This window comes from Cyanistes caeruleus, unplaced genomic scaffold (assembly GCF_971803275.1).
Source record: "Cyanistes caeruleus unplaced genomic scaffold, bCyaCae1.hap1.1 HAP1_SCAFFOLD_11, whole genome shotgun sequence".
In the NCBI taxonomy this organism is placed as follows: Eukaryota; Metazoa; Chordata; class Aves; order Passeriformes; family Paridae; genus Cyanistes; species Cyanistes caeruleus.
Genome location: NW_028255883.1, coordinates 3,551,956 through 3,570,655, shown reverse-complemented (window position 1 = coordinate 3,570,655; position 18,700 = coordinate 3,551,956).

Below are 18,700 nucleotides of genomic sequence, written 5' to 3'. Positions count from 1 at the left end.
CAGAGCTGTTCCTTCAGCTGGCTCAGGAGGGCCATTTGGACCTCTGGACACACATTCTGGCCCAATTATTAGGACTGGTGCATCCAAACATTTTATCTCTACAGTCAGTGCTGACTGGAGGTGGATGACCTTTTTCCACAATCATTTTTAAACTGTAATATCAATATTTGTGCTACCCTGTCATGGGGTTGAATAATCCAATCTTGTTCATTTTTTTTACAGAATTATTTTAATTTCTCCTTGATGATCTGCATCAATTCCTCTTCCCATGACATGAACCCTCCGCAAGGCCAAGCTCCAGTGAGCAGTTACCAAACCAAAGTGTCCAAGAGGAATGTGAATTCCTGTTTCAGTATTGTTAACTCTCATTTGCTTCTGATTTCTCCTAATGAATTCCAGTGCATGAAGGTCCAGCCCTGCAGCCTCTGGGGTGGCCCTGGCAGGGGCCATCACAGCCAGAACAATTTCCCAGGCAGTCCAAGTCTCACTGTCCATGGCTGTGTTTGCAAATTGGGTGCAGCCATGCACACCCAGGGGTTTCCATTTCCCAGTGGGCCCATTGTTAAGGGCATGGAGCACATCTGGGAGATGGGGTCTCCACCAGGACAAGTTCCTATCTCTCCTCATTTTTTCAACTTCTTTTTTAACAGCCCCTTCACCTGTGCAACCAATCCTGCAGCTTGTGGATAGTCTGGTACATGAAAAACCAAGCAGTCTTAATCACTGTGTTTTTCACAGGAACAGACAAAGCATTTCACATCACAGCACCACCAATCCCTATAAAAACAGGCAATTTCATCCCTTCCCCCTTTATTCCATGTATACAATTCACAAAGTTTACCACTGACATTTGGGTCTTGGCCAGTCCTTTTTTGTAGTATTTTTAGTGTTACAGTGAGCAGCCAAAGCTAAGAAATTGGTATTGTCAGCATTATTTAACATTATTAATTTTTAATTATGGATCCTTATATATATTATTGTGTTATATATTCATTATTATTATTGTTGTTGTTGTTATTTCACTTGCAGAAACAAACCTGAGCTCAAGACTAAAACCTTCTTCTGGACCTTCATGTGGGAGCATTCCAAAAACACTTGTTCCTTCTGTTGGTGCTGTTTCCAATGTGCCATTAACAAAATCCATCCTCATCTTCTCAAACCCACAAGTTCTTTTCCTTTTTCCACATGCAATTTTTGGATGCATTTTAAGATTGATTTTCTAACATATGGATATTATCTAGTATCAATATCCAACTGAGACAGACAAAGACTCCTTAACTGGTTTAGGGTTAAAAAGTGTATGTTTATTAGCAGTGCTGGGTCGATGTGTCGGGTCACCCCTTAATACACAAGGCCCCAAATACAGGTGAATACAGGCTTTTTATTTACAGAAGTACTGAATACAAATACATATTCATAACCCAGTTACCACCCACTTTTTGCTTCCTATGCCACTTAGGAAAAAAGCAATTAAGCATGCATAGTTTGATCTTTGAAATGGGTCACTGGTCTTTTTATGGGGAGGGGTCACAGAAGGGAGGAAGGGATATGGCTCTTCCTCCTTCTGACCTTTCTACCTTTTCAATGCAAAGTGACAAATGGACCCTTGGCTGGGCTCCTAGATTCGTATCTTCAATGAGTTTCTGATGTGCAACTGTCTTCTGCTCTTGAAGTTCTTTACCAGATACTGTTTCTCATTAGAAGCCCAGGTGAACAAGCATAAAGCTTACAAAAAATTAGTTATTAGCTAATGATTAAGCTCTAATTTAAGCAGAGCCTCTCTACCTTTAATTTTAGCAAGGCCCATCTATTTATTTTAATTAGATTTAGCAAGGCTTCTTTTTCAATAAGGCCTCAGCTTCTTTAAAATCTTAAATTCTTCAAAGTTTGTGTCTGACCACGCCCCTCTGCTTTTTGTGTGTTTTGTTGTAAGAAGCCAGAATTTGATGGTTTCAGTCCTGAAGCCAATTCTGCAGCTCCTACCTTGTGGGGAACCCCCCAGCAGTCTGTGGTCTGTTGTGGAGAGCTGGAACTGGCAGGTTCTAATCCTGAGGCTGATTCTGCAGCTGCTGCTGCCTTGTGGGGCTGGTGTTGTCCCTGTGCAGGCCTAGGTATTTCTCATGCAGCTTTCTCTTTGGAGGCTACAGGAAAACTTTAGGGGAAAGTATTTGATTATCTTTCCTTGGTTAATTTGTTCGTCACCTCCCTACACCTAAGATGGACTTGATGTGAAAAACTGGGACGGGGAGTAATTGGTTACTAGAAAAAAAAATGTGATTGGCTTTAGGCAGTGGCATTGCTTGCCACTGAACTGGATCATGTTTGAAGGGAAAATGACTGGAGCAAAAGGAGGGAAAATGGTACAACAACAATTGGCATGGACAGTCCTCCCACAGGGATATACAGAGTCCCTGGTTTTGTTTGGGCAAGCTTTGCAGAAAATATTGGGAGAGTTTACTCCAGCCTCAGGAGTTAGGTTGTTGCAGGATGTGGATGATTTGCTTTGTCAGGGGAACAGGAGAAGGTGGTTGAAGAGGCTACTGTAAAGCTACTTAATTTTCTTGCTAAAAAACAACTTAGAGTGTCTGAAAAGAAGGCCAGTTCGTAGAAAAAGAAAAAGGTCAAATCTTGAGCTCACATTCTAACTGGAGAGTTATGGTGTATTGATTCAGAAATAATACATTTATATTATTAATTTATAAAATTATTATTAATTTATAAAATTAATTTATTCAGAAAGAATACAGGGGATTTTATAAGTACCATTACCCCAGACAAAAATGAGTTATGGCACTTTTTAGGATTGGTAAGGTACTGCAGACTATGGATTGAAGATTTTTCTGTTGTGGCCAGACCTTTATATGACGTTTTAAGCCAAGACAATCCTAATGTCATGGTATAGACACCAGAAGGAAAGCAAAGCTTTAAAAAATTAAAAGAGAAAATGGTTAATGCCCTAGTCTTAGCTCTTCCAGTCTCAGAAAAGGAATTTAAACTCTATGTGGATGTTCAACAGGGTCATGCTAAAGGAATTTTGGTGCAAGAGCATGGGGGAACACGGAGGCCTGCTGCCTGTTTTTCTAAAATGTTAGAGCCAGTGGCCAGAGGCTGGCCCCATTGTCTGCAGAACTGTGCAGCCACAGCTCTGATGGTGGCTGAGGCCCGAAAGCTGACAAGGGGAAGGTATCCGATTGTTGAAGTTTCACATCAGATTAAAGCTTTGTTGACTGAGAGAGCCTCTGAGTGGATGACCAGTGCTAGGTTATTACAGTATGAATTTTGCTTAATGGAGCAAGAGGATGCAGAATTTAAAAGTGGGGAAAATGGTTTACAAGAGATGGTAAACAGTGGATACGTAAAGCTCTGTCCTTACAGTTGCTAAAACAACTTGATGAAAGAAGTCATTGGAGCTCCCAGGGACTGGGAAGAACCTTCCTAAAAATATATGCTGCTCTGGGTCTTTTTTCACTCTGGCAAAGCGGGCTATTGAGGGTTGTTTGATTTGTGCTAGAACCAATAACAGAGTTACAAAGAAACTTGCCAGGGGAGGGAGGCCTTGGGCTGTATGTCCCTTGCAGAGATGCCAGGTAGATTTTAGCGAAATGCCTCAAGTGGCAAGATTTAAATTTCTCTGCTGATAGTGATAGTAAAAGATTTTAAAATCATAGCAATTCAGGGATATAGAAAGAAAGTTAGGCTTGGCAAACCCTGGGAAAAGTAGGCCCTGGGAAATGTTAGGCCTTGTGCTTGCTAAAGATCATGTGAAACTGCACCTGTGTAACCAGTATATGATAAATGATACAATTGTTAGATGTGATTAGATAGAATTATTGTTAGAGAACATGAGAAACAATGTTAGGGGCTTGAGAGGGGATCATGAGAAATCCATGCTTGGGTAAAAACAGTACATACAATAGAACAATGTAAGTTTAATAATTAATATGTAAGTTATATAACAATAGAGTATAAAAACATGTTCAGCTCAAAACCAAGGCAGGTCAGATTTGGATATGTGTACTCCTGACCCCCAGAGCTCTTAATAAAGCACCTTCATATAATCAGTCCATGATTAGGTGTGTTCCTGAACACTAACAATAGTATATCAGTTGACAGGTTGGCCAGAAGCATTTCCATCCCTTTCAGCAACTGCAGAGTCAGATATTAAAGTATTTTTGGAACTAATAATTCCAAGATATGGGATTATGGAAGCAATAGACTCAGACAGGGGAACTTATTTTACAGAAAACATTCTCAAAGGAGTTATGACAGCTTTGAGGGTCCAATGGAACCTCCATACCCCCTGGCACCCCCAGAGTTCAGGCCAGATTGAAAGGATAAATGGAGAAATAAAGAAACACCTTCTGAAGCTAGTAATAAAAACTAAGATGCCGTCAGTCCAGCTCTTGCCACTGGCTTTAGCAAAAATAAGGGCCAGACCCAGGGAGGATACTCAATTATCCCCCTTTGAATTGATGTTTAGAATTCCTTATCCTTGTAATTCTCAGCCTTGTGAGCAGGTAGAGATAAGTGATATATATTGGAAACTGTTTGGAGCCCGGATACTATCTCTTGTGAAATCTCTTTGACAAGAAGCTCAGCTAGCACAGACCCTGCCTTTAGACTTTGGTGTTCACAACATCCAGCCAGGAGATTGAATCCTAGTGAAGGAGTAGAAAGAAGCACCACCAGCAGCAAAGCAGCACAGACTTGTGCAAGTGTTGCTGAGGACAGAAACAGCCGTCAGGAGAGCTGAACACGGGCAGACCCATCACACTCGAGTCAAGGTCTCTTAGGCCCCAGAAATTCAGACACCTCAGCTAGAGGAGAAGCACAGGAGGCCGCCACTGATGCTCCACAAAAGTGGACTAGAGCAGTAGCCAGGACATCAACATCAGGGGAAGCCCTGTGTGCCTCCCACCAACTGGCTGCTGAAACAGTTTGTGTGGGCATCACTTCTCCCAAATCTCCAGCCAATCCTTGCTGCCATTGTTTTCTTTATGTTAGGATCTTTCTGTGCCTTCACTCGCTACAGGTAGTGCAGAAGACAACGTGAAAGTAAAAATTAAGTTAGGAAATTAAATTTCACCATTAAAATGTTTGCCTTAATAATCTTAGCTTTATATTGTCAGCCAGTTGATATTGAAGCCAAAAGTAGAAAAGCAATTTTTTTAACCTTAAGAGATGAAGTAGCAAAAACCTTTAACCTTATAAATTGTTAAGTCTGTGGAAGGCCAGAAAGATCTGAAAACTGGCCATAAGTGGCCAGCCCAGTCAAAGCTAAACAGTGAGTTAGGTCCATGATAAAGAAGATTTTTGAGATGTAGACGGAAATCCATGGCGGCTTCATTCTTCTGAAAAAAGCATTTATTGTCTAAATAGAACAAGAAGTAAATATGTGGGAGAAAGTGTTTGTGACTAGACTTTAGGTTTAGATTGTTAGACCCCCTTATAATTGTTTCAGATATCACGGCAAATAGAATCAAACGCGTATTCAGTTCACTAATAGTAGCTAAGCAAGGTGTTCCTTCCATAATTACCAAAAAGATTCTGAAGGCTATGAAGCAGTGGAAAAAGAGAAGGCTTTTTGGACCCCTTATTTTTAAGCTGCCCCCAAAACAATTTCACAAGCAGGACACACGTTTTAGATGACTATCAGTGGAAGTAGCAACACCAACACGAAACTCAAACCCTTTGTAAAAGGTTCTGCTCCAGATCTAACAGAACAGATCTAAAATGTAACTGCAGGTAGAAACCTCATGTGACAGCTTAGAAATACAAATACTATCAGCAGAAGAAGGGAGAGTGTGTGGCAAATTATATGATAGATAAAAGGTGGTGAAACAAATTACAAAAGCAATAAGAAAGTTAACTCATGTGTCAGTCCAAACATGGAAAGAATGAGAATAAGGCATGTTTTGGTGGTTACCTAGTAAATTATGGGTTTAACAAATGCTTTTTCTTGTGCTGTAGCAACTCTAATCTTTTTAGTATGCATGATCCCCTGCTTAGTACAACTTATTCAACATGTGATGAAAAGGATGCCGGTAGTAGCCATCCCTACTACTGCAGGAATAGCTACAAAAGGGCAGAAACTGATGTCATTGCAAATAATTGCAAAACAAAGAAAAAAAAACCCCAGGAACAATGAGCCTCAATGAGTCAATGAAAACTAATGTTTGTAAAGACAATTATTAAAAAAATTAAAAAAAGATTGATAGGAATGAGAGATTTGTGTTTACAAACAAGCTGTGGGTCTGCTGATAGATAAAACTAGCACTGAGATATAAAAGAAACAATGGGAAAGATTCCAGTGATTGATGAATGGAAAAAAGATATTTCACTTTACAAACAAACTGTAGGTTTGCTGATAAATGAAACTGGATATGGAAATACGAAAGAAACAATGGGGAAATACCATAAATTTCTGAGAATTAAAAATTAGGCGGGAGGGTTATACATTAGAGGGGAATGTTAGGTATCAGGCACTCTGGGAAATCTTTACCTCTCAAGTACCTCAGCCAGTGGGGAAAGAGGGAGGGACATGCGGCCAGGAAATTAGGATAAAAAAGAGGCTGCGTCCTCCAAAAAACTTGAGAGACCCCAGGGGAATGGCCCATGGCCTCTCCCTTTATTTAAATAAAGTAAATGAGTCCTCTGTCTCCTTTTTGGACATCAACCTCTGGTGTTTGTGGATTAATTTTCCTGACACCTTCATGTCCCCAGTGAGCAGGGGATGGCTCTGGGCAGGGTCCCTGGCCAGGAGCGGGCCCCAGAACGCCTCTGCCATTCAAGGGCAATCTCGTCTCTGCTCTTTCTCCTGCCCACCTTGCTTTGCCTCTGCCCACTGCTCCTGGGGCTGCCCTTGGCCAGGCAGCCTCAGTGGCAGCCAGCACTGGCTGCAGCCCCAGCGGGCTCCCCAGGACAAGGCCCAGCAATTAAGAGGCCAAAGAAAGGCCTGGGCAACAGCAGAACTCTCAGCAGAGTGATTTGGGCAACCAAGGACTAGTCACAAGTGCACAGCAGCCTCACTGGGAATGTTTCCTGACTAAGAGCAGCCTTTCAAGAAGCTGTTTGAGGCTGAGATCAGCAAAACACTCACCCTTCTCTCTTCCAGCAATACCAGATTCCAGCATAGCACATCATCAGGAAAAGTGCTCCACCAGCCACAATGGCCATTAACTTAATCAAACACTGTGTTCCTCAGCAGAAAACTCTTCTCATGCTTCTCCAGATATTGTGAGCTTGTCTGGTGGTGCTGGCTGCATCTCTGGGAGCAATGGGCAGCGTGAGCCCATGCTGTGCTCCACTGCTGAGCTGGCAGCACGCTGGATACGGCCAGGATGTTCTCTGTTTCCCCAGAGCTGGGGCCTGCAGGCACCTTGCCACCCCTTGGCACAGGCTGTGCCAGCCAACAGAGCCCAGAAGGCTGAGAGCAGAGCCCGGGGTCAGTGCAGCTGCTTGGGCAGTGGCTCCTTCCAGGGACATGGGCCAAGCCCATCCTTGAGCAGCCACTGCCACCCCTGACCCGACCTGCCCAGTGACAGCTCCCACAGACTGAGAAGAAGAAAAAAGTTCCTTTGTTTGTCTGCAAAAAAGTTCTTTTGTTTATTCCCACTACCTGCAGGGTCCTGTATATAGTAATGCTCTTGAGAATCTGATTATTTTAAAATTTTTTGGTATTTTTTTGTTTGTTTGTTTGTTTTTTGTTTTTTTTTCTTTGAGACATATGAGACAGTGTTACTGTTTTTAGATTTGGTAGGTCTGTTTTTTCTCTTAGAATGTTTGTTTTCTTATAAATCCACATGTAAACTTATTTGTAGTTAGGTATTTTTGTTTCCCAAGCAGTTATTTTGACAATCTCTTGTTCACTTCTTAGTTAATTTTCCATTTATAAACAATTTTGACTCTGTTTTCATAGGAATAAAAAGATCTCAGATAGCTGTATTTTTAATTTTGTTGACATTCTCTCTCCCTGCTCCCAGCTTTTACTATTACACATTTTGAAACATCCCTGAAGATAGGTAGAGTTATTTGGGAATTGCTTGGTTTAACCTGGGAAATGGATTATTAATTTTGGTTCTCTAAACCTACATTGCTTCCAGCTTCACAGCCACAGTCCTGATATGTTGCTCACTTCATGGACGCCTGTGTGAATTGAAACAATGTTTGTGAGGCAGCTGAAGAGTTCAGGCTTCAGGAATTAAATTCCTGGGAGGAAGAGGAGGAAGAAAACATAAAATCCTGTTTGAAAGATTGTTTTTTCGTTTCTAGTATGCCAGAAGTATGGTAGGCTGCAGCTGTCTTCCAGTATCATTGAATTAGAAAAAAACTCTCTCCAGGGCAAATTCTGCAACACTTTGCCTCACAATCCATCAGCCTTAATTACAGTGAGAGGTAGATCTTAATTACAATCCGATTAGAGCAAATCAACATTGTGTGAATGGCAAGGAGAATTTGCTTCTCAACAGATGAATATGTCCCACTGAATAATGAACAAAATCTGCCTTTACTTGGAAGAAAGTAGGCATGGAGCAATGCAGTGTTTGTGTTTTATCCAGTGATAAATGGGGCAAGAAGCTGTAACAACTCACCTGTTTTACAGAACACTGTTACCACTGAAGATGAATAAATCACGCGGACACAGGTTGAGGTGTGGTGAAAGAAGAGCAGAGTTTATTTTTCCTCCCAGGATTTATAGGCTTGTGACCACAGCCAGGGGTTGGATGGTCAGGATAACACTTTCCCCCTGCACTGGCCATGAGAGATGCCCTTCACAAGACATGTAACAGAAAGAATGTACACATATCTATGTTTACAGTTACTGTCCTGGGAAAGTCCTTAGAAAACTATGTTAGCAAGCTCAGAAGCTGAGTTTTCAGGGTGACATCTCACCCTTTTTGGTTTAACAAAAAGAAATGAAAAAAGAAAAATGAACAAAGAAACTAGCAACATTATAAACAATCAAAAAGATAAATAACAGGAAAATAGAATACTCCATATAATTAGAAGGCTGTAATTTCAGGGTGATATCTCATGCTTTCGTTATTACAAAAAACAAACAAACAAACAAAAAACCCAGAAAAAAACCAGAAACCCCCAAAAATAAATGAAACAAATGTCCAACATCAACACCTGCTTGTGGATGGCTCTCAATCTGGTCACAGAGGCAGAATCCATGGCCAAATTGAAAGGTGCCTGGGAAAACCTATGAAATGCTATGACAGCAGTCTGTAATTCTATTAATTATGCTGATCCAGCCTCATGACTCTCCAAAAAAAAAAAAACAAACTAAAAACAAAACAGCGACATCAATGGAAAGATTAATGTAATAAACTTGAGGAGCAGAAACTGCTCACAGAACCTCCTCCAGCATCTACTGTGCCTCTGGAGTCAGTGTCAGAGGTGACTTTAAAATCAGAGACCCCCTTTTAATAGACCAAACAAGGGAGACAGTTGTGTTGTGGTCAGTCCCATCTAGGGACACAACCATGTGAAAGTCCATTAATATTTGGACATCATTCATGCAGTGTATGCACTGAATGCAAAAAAAATTAATTGCACCTCCAAATGCGGGATTGTTTGTCCCAAAATTATTTTTGACCCTCAAATAATTTCAGGGAGGTTATAGAGACAAGCAGCAGGAAACTGCTTGCAAACTCCAGAGAGGGCTAGAGCCTCATATCATCGGCAAATGCAGGCAAATTTTCACAAGCCTTATGGCAAAACCTCCATTGATATCTCTGTGTGGGCTCAGCATCAATGATAGCTGGCACCAGAAAGGCAAATTTTGGTCTGTCATTGGGATGCAAAGGAATCGTAAAAACAATCCTTCAGATCCACGATGAGGACTAGCCAATTTGCAGGAAGCATGGCAGGTGAAGGCATGCTAGCCTGCAACATCCCCATGCTTTCCATCATAGCAGTAACTTTCTGGAGGTATTATAGCAACCTCCATTTCCCAGACTTGTTCTTGACACAGAAAACAGGAATGTCCCAGGGACTGGTTGAAACTCCAGATCACTGTGATCCAACTGTTCTTGCATCAAGTCACGGATGGTGTCTAGTCTATCATGAGAGAAGAGAACAGAATCTGCTGAACAAAGAGTCAGTCTCAAGTTCTTCTTTGCATGGAATGTGTCAGCATCGGGTCCAAGGGTCACTCCGGGGGCCCGTCAGCAAACCTGACAATCGTGATATCCATGCCAGTGTCAAGAACCCGCAGAAGCTAGTCTCTGACAGCATCTCACCAAGGATGGACAGGGTGTAGACCCATTCAGGATGACCCCTGGCTGTCAGAACAGCAGTCCAGTGACCCAGGGAGGTCCAGGGAACCCGAAGCCACCATCTCCCCGCAGCTGGTTCTCAGCTCTGCGAACATAAAACTCAAAAGGCACAAGGTGAGCAAATCCAGGTCCCGCAGGGATAGGAACAGGAGGGGTGAGTGTGGAACTCATGGCAGAAATGCACCCCAGGAAATCCGAATCAACGTCTCCTAGGTGAGCAATGATGCCTTGAGCAGTGGCATTCAAGCATGCCACAAGAAGAACACTCATTCCCTCCATTCCCTCATCCACCGGACCAAAGCATTTGGAAGCACATGGAATGCCTGATACGCTCAGCTGCACAGTCATTTGACAGGAGGACAAAGTCCACAGGACAGCCGAAGAGGCTCCAGCAGCCTGGGACCCCTGGCTCGTCAAGGCCACCGGCTTCGCCCCCGCGGCAGCACCACCTGAGCCAGTGGTAAACAGCTCAGGACCTTGGTCTGCCACAGCCACAGGAGGCGACAGGGGAGGGCCGGCTCCAGCCGCAGGCTCGGGTGATGCCTGGGAACCTGAGGCGGGGGGGGTTAGAGGCAGCTCAGCACAGCCTGCTCCCGGCGCGGTGGGGGCAGCACTCGGAACCGCCCCTAACAGCGTTTCTTCAGGGGCGAAAGGTCCAAGAAGCGGTGCCGGCCGCTCCTGCACTGGAACAGCATGCGCGGCTGCCGGTGCGGAGCCCGGGCCCTGCCCGTCCCCCACCACGGGGCAGGGCACGGCCCAGCCACAGCAGGGACACGGGACAGACCCTGAGGCATCCCCCAGGCCCCCCGTTCAAGCACCCCCTCATTGGTCTGTGCCGGGAAAGCATACGGAGGAGGCGAGCCCGCCCCGGGCTTCCACCGCCGGGGCACGGGCCGAGGTGGGTGTTGCTATCCTTCTCCCCGACGGGACCCCTCTGTCCCACCCTCTGTGGTGAGAGCTTGCTCGTCTCAGGGCACAGGCGGCGGAGGGGGTCCTGGAGTGGATACAACATGGACTCAAAGTATCTAGACACAGGAGGCTCAAACTTGCTGGAATTATCCCGGGTTTGTTGTCTGTCGTCCATTCGGGACAAGAGAGAGAGCGAAATGCTCTGGGTCTTATCTCTTATACCAGGGGGCAGGGGTGATTAGGGGATGCAGGGAGGTCACAGCCAATGGGAAGGGGGTGGAAAGAAAGTTCTCACGTAGGAACTAACATTACACAAACCAGAGGTGAGTTTTACCCTTGGGAGGTACCAAGATTTTTAGATGCACTACAACAGGTGGGGCTACACCCCCCGGGTCCGCGGCGCCCCTGACAGCCTGCCGGCAGGGATCCAACCCCGCCCCGGGCCTACACCTCCGGGGCGCCGGCTGAGGTGGGGTCACGCCCACCGGTCCCGCGGCGGCTCCGTTCAACCCGCCGGGGGCCCCGGCGATCCCGGGGGAGCCGACCTCGGGACCCAACCTCAGAATGCCGCCACACCTTTGCCAGATCCCCAGCAACTGGAGCACCTGGGGCTGATAACCGACCAGCAGAGCCTCGATCAGGGAATCGCCTAAAGCCTCCCAAGCCTACTGCGAAAAAATCGCTTCAACCACAGGGAAAAACCCCTCAAGTCTGCCATACTCACACAATTGCTGAAAGTCAGCATACGACACATCAGTCCCTCTCTGATCATGCACTGCACGCCATATCTCCAGAACCAGGCCCTCCCTAAGAGAAAGCCCAAAACCATCCATAGCCACAGGCTAGACAGTACCCTGTAACACACGTGCAAGACACGGCGAGGCCACCAGATGTTACCGCTGAGGATCAATAGATCACGCGGACACAGGTCAAGGTGTGATGAAAGAAGAGCAGAGTTTATTTTTCCTCCCAGGATTTATAGGCTTGTGACCACGGCCAGGGATTGGATGGTCAGGATAACACTTTCCCCCTGCACTGGCCATGAGAGATGCCCATCACAAGACGTGTAACAGAAAGAATGTACACATATCTATGTTTACAGTTACTGTCCTGGGAAAGTCCTTAGAAAACTATGTTAGCAAGCTCAGAAGCTGAGTTTTCAGGGCGACACCCCCTCTCTGGGCTGCTGGGGCTCCTGGCAAGCCAGGAGGCTCCCCTTCTCTGGCCTCACCACTCTGGCATCCCAGGAGTTTTGGACGGGCAGCACTGTCTGGGCTCCCTGATTCAGGCTCCTGGACTATCCCTGGGCCCCCTTGTTCATGCTCCCAACATCTGCAGGCTTTGGGAGCACCCCCAGCACTGGCACTGCCCGTTTCTGCTGCCCCCATTGCTGCTTTCCCTGCCAGCCCTGCTGGTCCCGGGCCATCCCCACGCGGCTCCGGGCTGACAGTGCAGCCCCTGAGGCGGGCAGAGCAAGCCCCAGCACGGGGGGAGCCTGCATGCTCCGCTCCCTCGGCAGCCGCGCCCAGCCCCGGGCACAGAGCTCCGGCAGCCCCCATTGCCGCCCCCTCCCCAGAGACCCCCGGGAACCCCCGCAGCCGGGGCTGCCTCAGAGCCAGGCAGCCCCCGAGCCCGGCTGCGTGGCCAGGGGGGCACGGCGAGCCCAGGGCCTCTGTGCCAGTGCTTGTCCCGCTCTCCCTCAGCCTCTGCCCTGCCCGGCCCCCCGAGCCCCACCAGGCCCCGCACGGCCACGGCTGGCCCGGACCGCTCCCCTCGGAGCCCTCTGCGGACACGGCACCGGCCCGGCCACACGGACCCGCCTGTGCCGGGGGCCCACGGGCCGCCCAGCGCTGCCCGGGCCTCGGCCCCGAGCACAGAGCTCTGCCCGGGGGGCTCCCGGCCCGAGGCGGCGGCTCTGGGCCTGCCCGGCCGCTCCCGGCTCCCACAGCCCGCCCGGGGCCGCTCCGCCCAGGCCGGGGCTGCGCCAGCGCTCCCCGCACCTGCGGGGCTGCAAACCGCTGGGCACAGCTCACAAAAACACATTCCCCCAGCCCCACAAAAACACCAAAATCACAACCGGACATCTCCCCCCACAAAAAAAACATCCAAACCCTAAAACCACAAACGCACCGCTTCCACCCTCTCCTCATTTGCCTTCCCAGGGACCCCGAGCCCGCGGCAATGGCCCCGGAGCGGGACAAAAAGCTGCTCCGGCCGAGGCACTTTGAACACCCTGAGCTCTCCTCAGGGGGCCCTACAACACCCGCCAGTGGAACTTTGCCGTGCAAAGGAAACATTTTGGTGCTCCCTGCGGAGGCCAGAACTGAAGCTTTGTTCCTTTTGCCTCGGGCCAGAGACCCTCGGGCTGTTTTCTGCACACACTTCCAGCCCCCAGCGCTTGCAGCAGGCGCTGCCTGCAAATGTCCCACTGCCAGGGCCCTGTCCTTGCTGTCACCCGCTGGGGCTGGCCATGAACAGAGCTCCTGCACTTGCATTTCCAGCTGCTGTGCAACCAAAGCTGAGGGATCTGCAGCTGCCTGAATGCAAAACCTGGCAGAGGAGCCTCTCTCGAGGGGGAAATCTCCCCCTCCTGAGCCAGCCCGGGGCAATGCTGCCATTCTCTGCTGCTGCTGCTGCTGCTGCTGCTGCTGCTGCTGGGGCACTCGGGGCTCTGGCTGAGCAGGAAAGGCGACCCTGAGGCAGGAGCTTTCCTTGGCTGCAGCAAAGGCTCGATGCACCAGGACCTTCCCGGCGCTGTGCTTGTTTGTTTTTTCCAGTTAACTATCCCTGTCAGCTCTGGGCAGAGCTCTGTAACTGGGTGTGACACTTGCCTGTGGCACTGTCAGGGTGGCCAAGGGGACCTTCCCGGAGCTGTGTGCAGAGGAATCCACAGCAGCCCAGGCCAGGGGTGCTCAGTGGCCGCTCAGTTCCACTGACTGGACGTGGCTCTGGCCGCTTCCCTTGGAGCGTCTCCAGGGAGGGAACGCTGGGGCTGCTGGCCCGGCTGTGGTGTCACTGCCAGGGGAACGCTGGGGCTGTCCCGGCTGTGGTGTCACTGCCAGGGGAACGCTGGGGCTGCTGTCCCGGCTGTGGTGTCACTGCCAGGGGAACGCTGGGGCTGCTGGCCCGGCTGTGGTGTCACTGCCAGGGGAACGCTGGGGCTGCTGGCCCGGCTGTGGTGTCACTGCCAGGGGAACGCTGGGGCTGCTGGCCCGGCTGTGGTGTCACTGCCAGGGGAACGCTGGGGCTGCTGGCCCGGCTGTGGTGTCACTGCCAGGGGAACGCTGGGGCTGCTGGCCCGGCTGTGGTGTCACTGCCAGGGGAACGCTGGGGCTGCTGGCCCGGCTGTGGTGTCACTGCCAGGGGAACGCTGGGGCTGCCCCGCTCCTGCCCCACCCCATCAGCTCTGCCAGCGCCTCCAGGGCACACAAAGGCTGAGCCAAAGGGTGAGAGTTGCACAAGGGGCTGAGCTGGGATCTGGGACCCATTGGGATCATGGAGTCCAGCCCCCGGCCCTGCACAGACACCCCAACAATCGCAGCCTGTGCATCCCTGGCAGCGCTGGCCAAAGGCTCCTGGAGCTGCGGCAGCCTCGGGACTGTGCCCATTCCCTGGGGAGCCTGGCCAGTGCCCCAGCCCCCTGTGGGGGAAGAAGCTTTTGCTGATCTGCAGCCCAGCCCTGCCCTGGCCCAGCTCCAGCCGTTCCCTCGGCTCCTGTCCCTGCTCAGCTGGGCAGAGATCAGAGCTTGCCCGGAGAAGCTGGGGCTGCCCCTGGATCCCTGGAAGTGTCCAAGGCCAGGTTGGAAGGGGCTTGGAGCAGCCTGGGATAGTGGAAGGTGTCCCTGCCATGGCAGGGGGTGGAACGAGATGAACATGAAGGTCTCTTCCAAGCCAAGGCATTCTGTGATTCTGGGATTTTGGGAGAGATGCTGAAGCTCTGGCTCAGCTTTGTAATACATGGAATTGAATCGTGCTAACTAAATTGGAACTATTTGGAAAGTTATTTAGAAGCAATCAAAAGGATCAGTGCTACAATGCAGTCTTGCAGATGTTACATGTTAAAAATGAGGTACAGGATGTAATTTAGAAGAGATGTCCCAAGCTGAAAACGGCCTTGAGATGAACAAAATTAATATTACTTTTGGCATAGGGCCTGAAAATCAGTAAATATCAGACTAATTAGTAGACTTACATAACACAACGCTTAGTACGCACGCGCAAACCTGTAAGGTTATCCAAAGGACAATGAGGATGAGGAGAAGCCTTCGCCAAAAGACCCCCAAAAGAAGACTGAAGACCCCCTAGCAACAAGTGAGGCATATGCTGTGAAGAAAGGTGGCGTTAAGTCAGAAAAATCAGAAATAGGAGGAGACTTAGGGGAAACATTAATGAATATGTATAAGCATACAGTATATAAGTTTAGCTTAAAGTGCTTTGTTTTCGATGTGAGGCAGGGTGGGAAGCCCCCTCCGTACCTCGGTCAGTTTTGCTTATGATTTAATCATACAGAATTACTTGCAAATTACATCTATAAATTGCATTTTTTTATTAAATTGTATTCTTTTACTAAATTGTAGTCTTTTATACCAATTATTATTCAGTTTACTAAATTGTATTCATTTTTAATTAAACTGTTATTAACTCAAGAGACCAAGTTGTCCAAATTCTAATTTCATTTGAACAGTTTTATCTCACCCAACGTCTGGACGCAGCAGCAGCCATGGGTGGGCTCCTCCCTCTCGCTGTGGCTGTAACTCACCCAGGAGCAGCAAGTGAATCCTGTCCCTCATGGGCCAGCGAGTGCCAGAAAGGAACACTGCTCCTTGGGGAAACACAATGTCCTTGGGCTTCAGCAGAGCATTGAAATGGGCCCCCTCGAGCACCTCAGCTCCAGTGAAATCTCCTTTACTGGGCTGGGCCCAGGAGATCTCCCAGAGCAGCTGCAGAGGAGTCACTGTCAGGAGGAGGGACATTTCTCAAAGTTTGATGTAGATCAAAACAAGCTCTGTTGGTAGCTCATTTCTGTTAGTGTTCTAAATGAAATTAGAATTTTGACAACTAGGTCTATTGAGTTAATAGTAATTTAATAATAAAGAAAAAATGGATAGAATTTAGTGCATTGAATACAGTTTTGGTATAAAAGAAATACAATTTAGTGAAAGAGTACAATTTAGTAAATATATTCAGGTATATATATATATATATATACACACATATATATATATATGTTTATATATATATGTATATATATGTATATATATATATATATATATAGTTTGTCAGTAATTAAGTATGATTAAAGCATAAGTAAAACTGACCGGAGTATGGGGAGGGCTTCTCACCCTACCTCATGTACAAAAAAAGCAATTAAAACTAAACTTATATACTGTACGCTTCTACATATTCATTCATGTTTCCTGCAAGTTTCCCCCTACTTCCAATTTTTAAATTACTATTCTTCTATGGTCCATGCTTCACTTGTTGCTAGGGGGTCTTCAGTCTTCTTTTGGTGGTCTTTTGCTTGAAGGCTTACACTCATCCTCATTGTCCTCTGGATAACCTCACAGGTTGCACGTGCGTACTAAGCCTAGTGTTATGTAAGTGAGCATTGCGCTCCACTAATTAGTCTTATCTTTTATAATTTTCAGGCCTCATGCCTAAAGTCATACCAACTTTATCCATCTCAAGGTCGATTTTGTCTTAGGACATTTCTTATCTCAAAATTACATCATCTACCTTAATTTTAACATGTAACATCTGTAGGGGGGTACATCTGCCTTGTAACACTAATTCCCTTGATTGCTCCTAATAATAACTTTCCAAACAGTTACAATTTAGTTAGCACGAATCATTGCCAGTTATTACAGAAGGGTGTGAAAACAGGAGCATTGTTTGGTGTGGCCTCCTCTCTGCCTTTCACACCTTTCAGCGCTTTGACGCAGCCAAGAGCTTTCTCCAAGAGTGCAATGAAGCAGCTGCTCCTGCTCCCAGCTCTGGCTCTTCCCAGTCTCTGACCCTGCCTGGTTTTGTCCCTCTTGCTGCATCCTCTGTTCCCCCAGGGGGCTGCCCCAGACTGAGGGATCAGATCCAGGCACTGCTGCTGCTCCCTCGGGACCAGCCCCAGTTTGGTTGTTGCTGGCAGTGCCAGCAGAAGCCGTGGCTGGAGCAGCAGGTGCTGACAGTGGCCCAAGGCCTGGGGCTGGAGGGGTCCCTGGGCTGGGGCTGGGAGGGAGCTGCCCCTTGTTCTCCCTCTGCCTCACACAGAGCTGGGCCGGGCACAAGTGGGGCAGCAGAGCCAACAGGGAGCCTGCGAGTCTCTTCCAGCCGTGCCTGCTCAGAGTTTGGCCTTGGAGCTCCAGGTGGACAAAGGCAGCTGCTCTGCTCCCTCTGCGTGTGCCCGTGTTCAGCACTGCTGCTCCATCAGTCTGTGCCCAGCAACGGGGAAAAGCCTCAGCCCTGCAGGGCGGGGAGCTGCCGGGCTCTGCCTGAGCAGCTCAGCCAGCGCGAAGGGAGCTGCTCCACACGGGAAGCCAGAGCAAAGGGCATGCCTTTTCCAGGACATGTTTTCTGTAGAAAAACAAACAAACAAACAAACAAACACGAAAAAAACATGAAAGATAAAAATTACTCGCAAATGTGTAGTGAAAAATCTTCTATAACTCTGGAGTAAGAAAGAAGTAACTGATCCTTTCAAAAAGAGAACTCAGCTTTGATTTTAGTTCCTTAGTTTTTACACGTGCTAGTGGAAAGGATCCATTAGCTGCCTTCCTTTACAGATTTGATGGATGTTTTCCAATATTAAGATATTTTACACTGCAGTTAAAGGAATAGGAAATACATGTTCTTCATGACTGTGTCTTGAGTGTCAAAATTTTGCAGTTTGAAACTTGGACCTAAAGCGTTGCAAATGGAAATGATAAATCCCAATGGACTGAGTGAATGCAGCTTTTCCTATGGGATGTGCAGCACTCCAAGGACTTCCTCAGTGGGGCTGTGGGTGCTTGGAGCTTTGTCCTGTGCCACTCCAGGATGTCATGAAATGGGACTTCACCTGCCACCAGCCCAGGTCACGCTTTGCCACCAGCCCAGCTCCTTGGACCTTGTGTCCCCAAAGAAGACACAAGGTGTTTCTGCTGCTCCACCTTTGCACAGATCCACAGAGAGCTGGGATTATCCCAAGTCTTGTGTCTCCATTGTGCCATATTCCTAAAGAACCAGCAGCCCATCCCGACGAATATGGTGAGTTATGTGGATGATTGTCAGCTCCCTTTCCTGCCTAGAAATCCTGAAACTGCTTCTAAATGCTGTTCCCTTCAGTTCCTGGACACCTATTCACACAGAGCTGGGGAAAAAAATCCCCTGGCCATGGCTTACAAGGTGAGTTATGCCAAAGTTAGAGCTCTGTGGGAAATCTCTATCCATCCCTATCCTTTTAATATATCTATACATGGGGGTGTGCATGGATGTGTCTTGTATGGAAAGGAAGGAGTGTGCAAACAACGTGACTG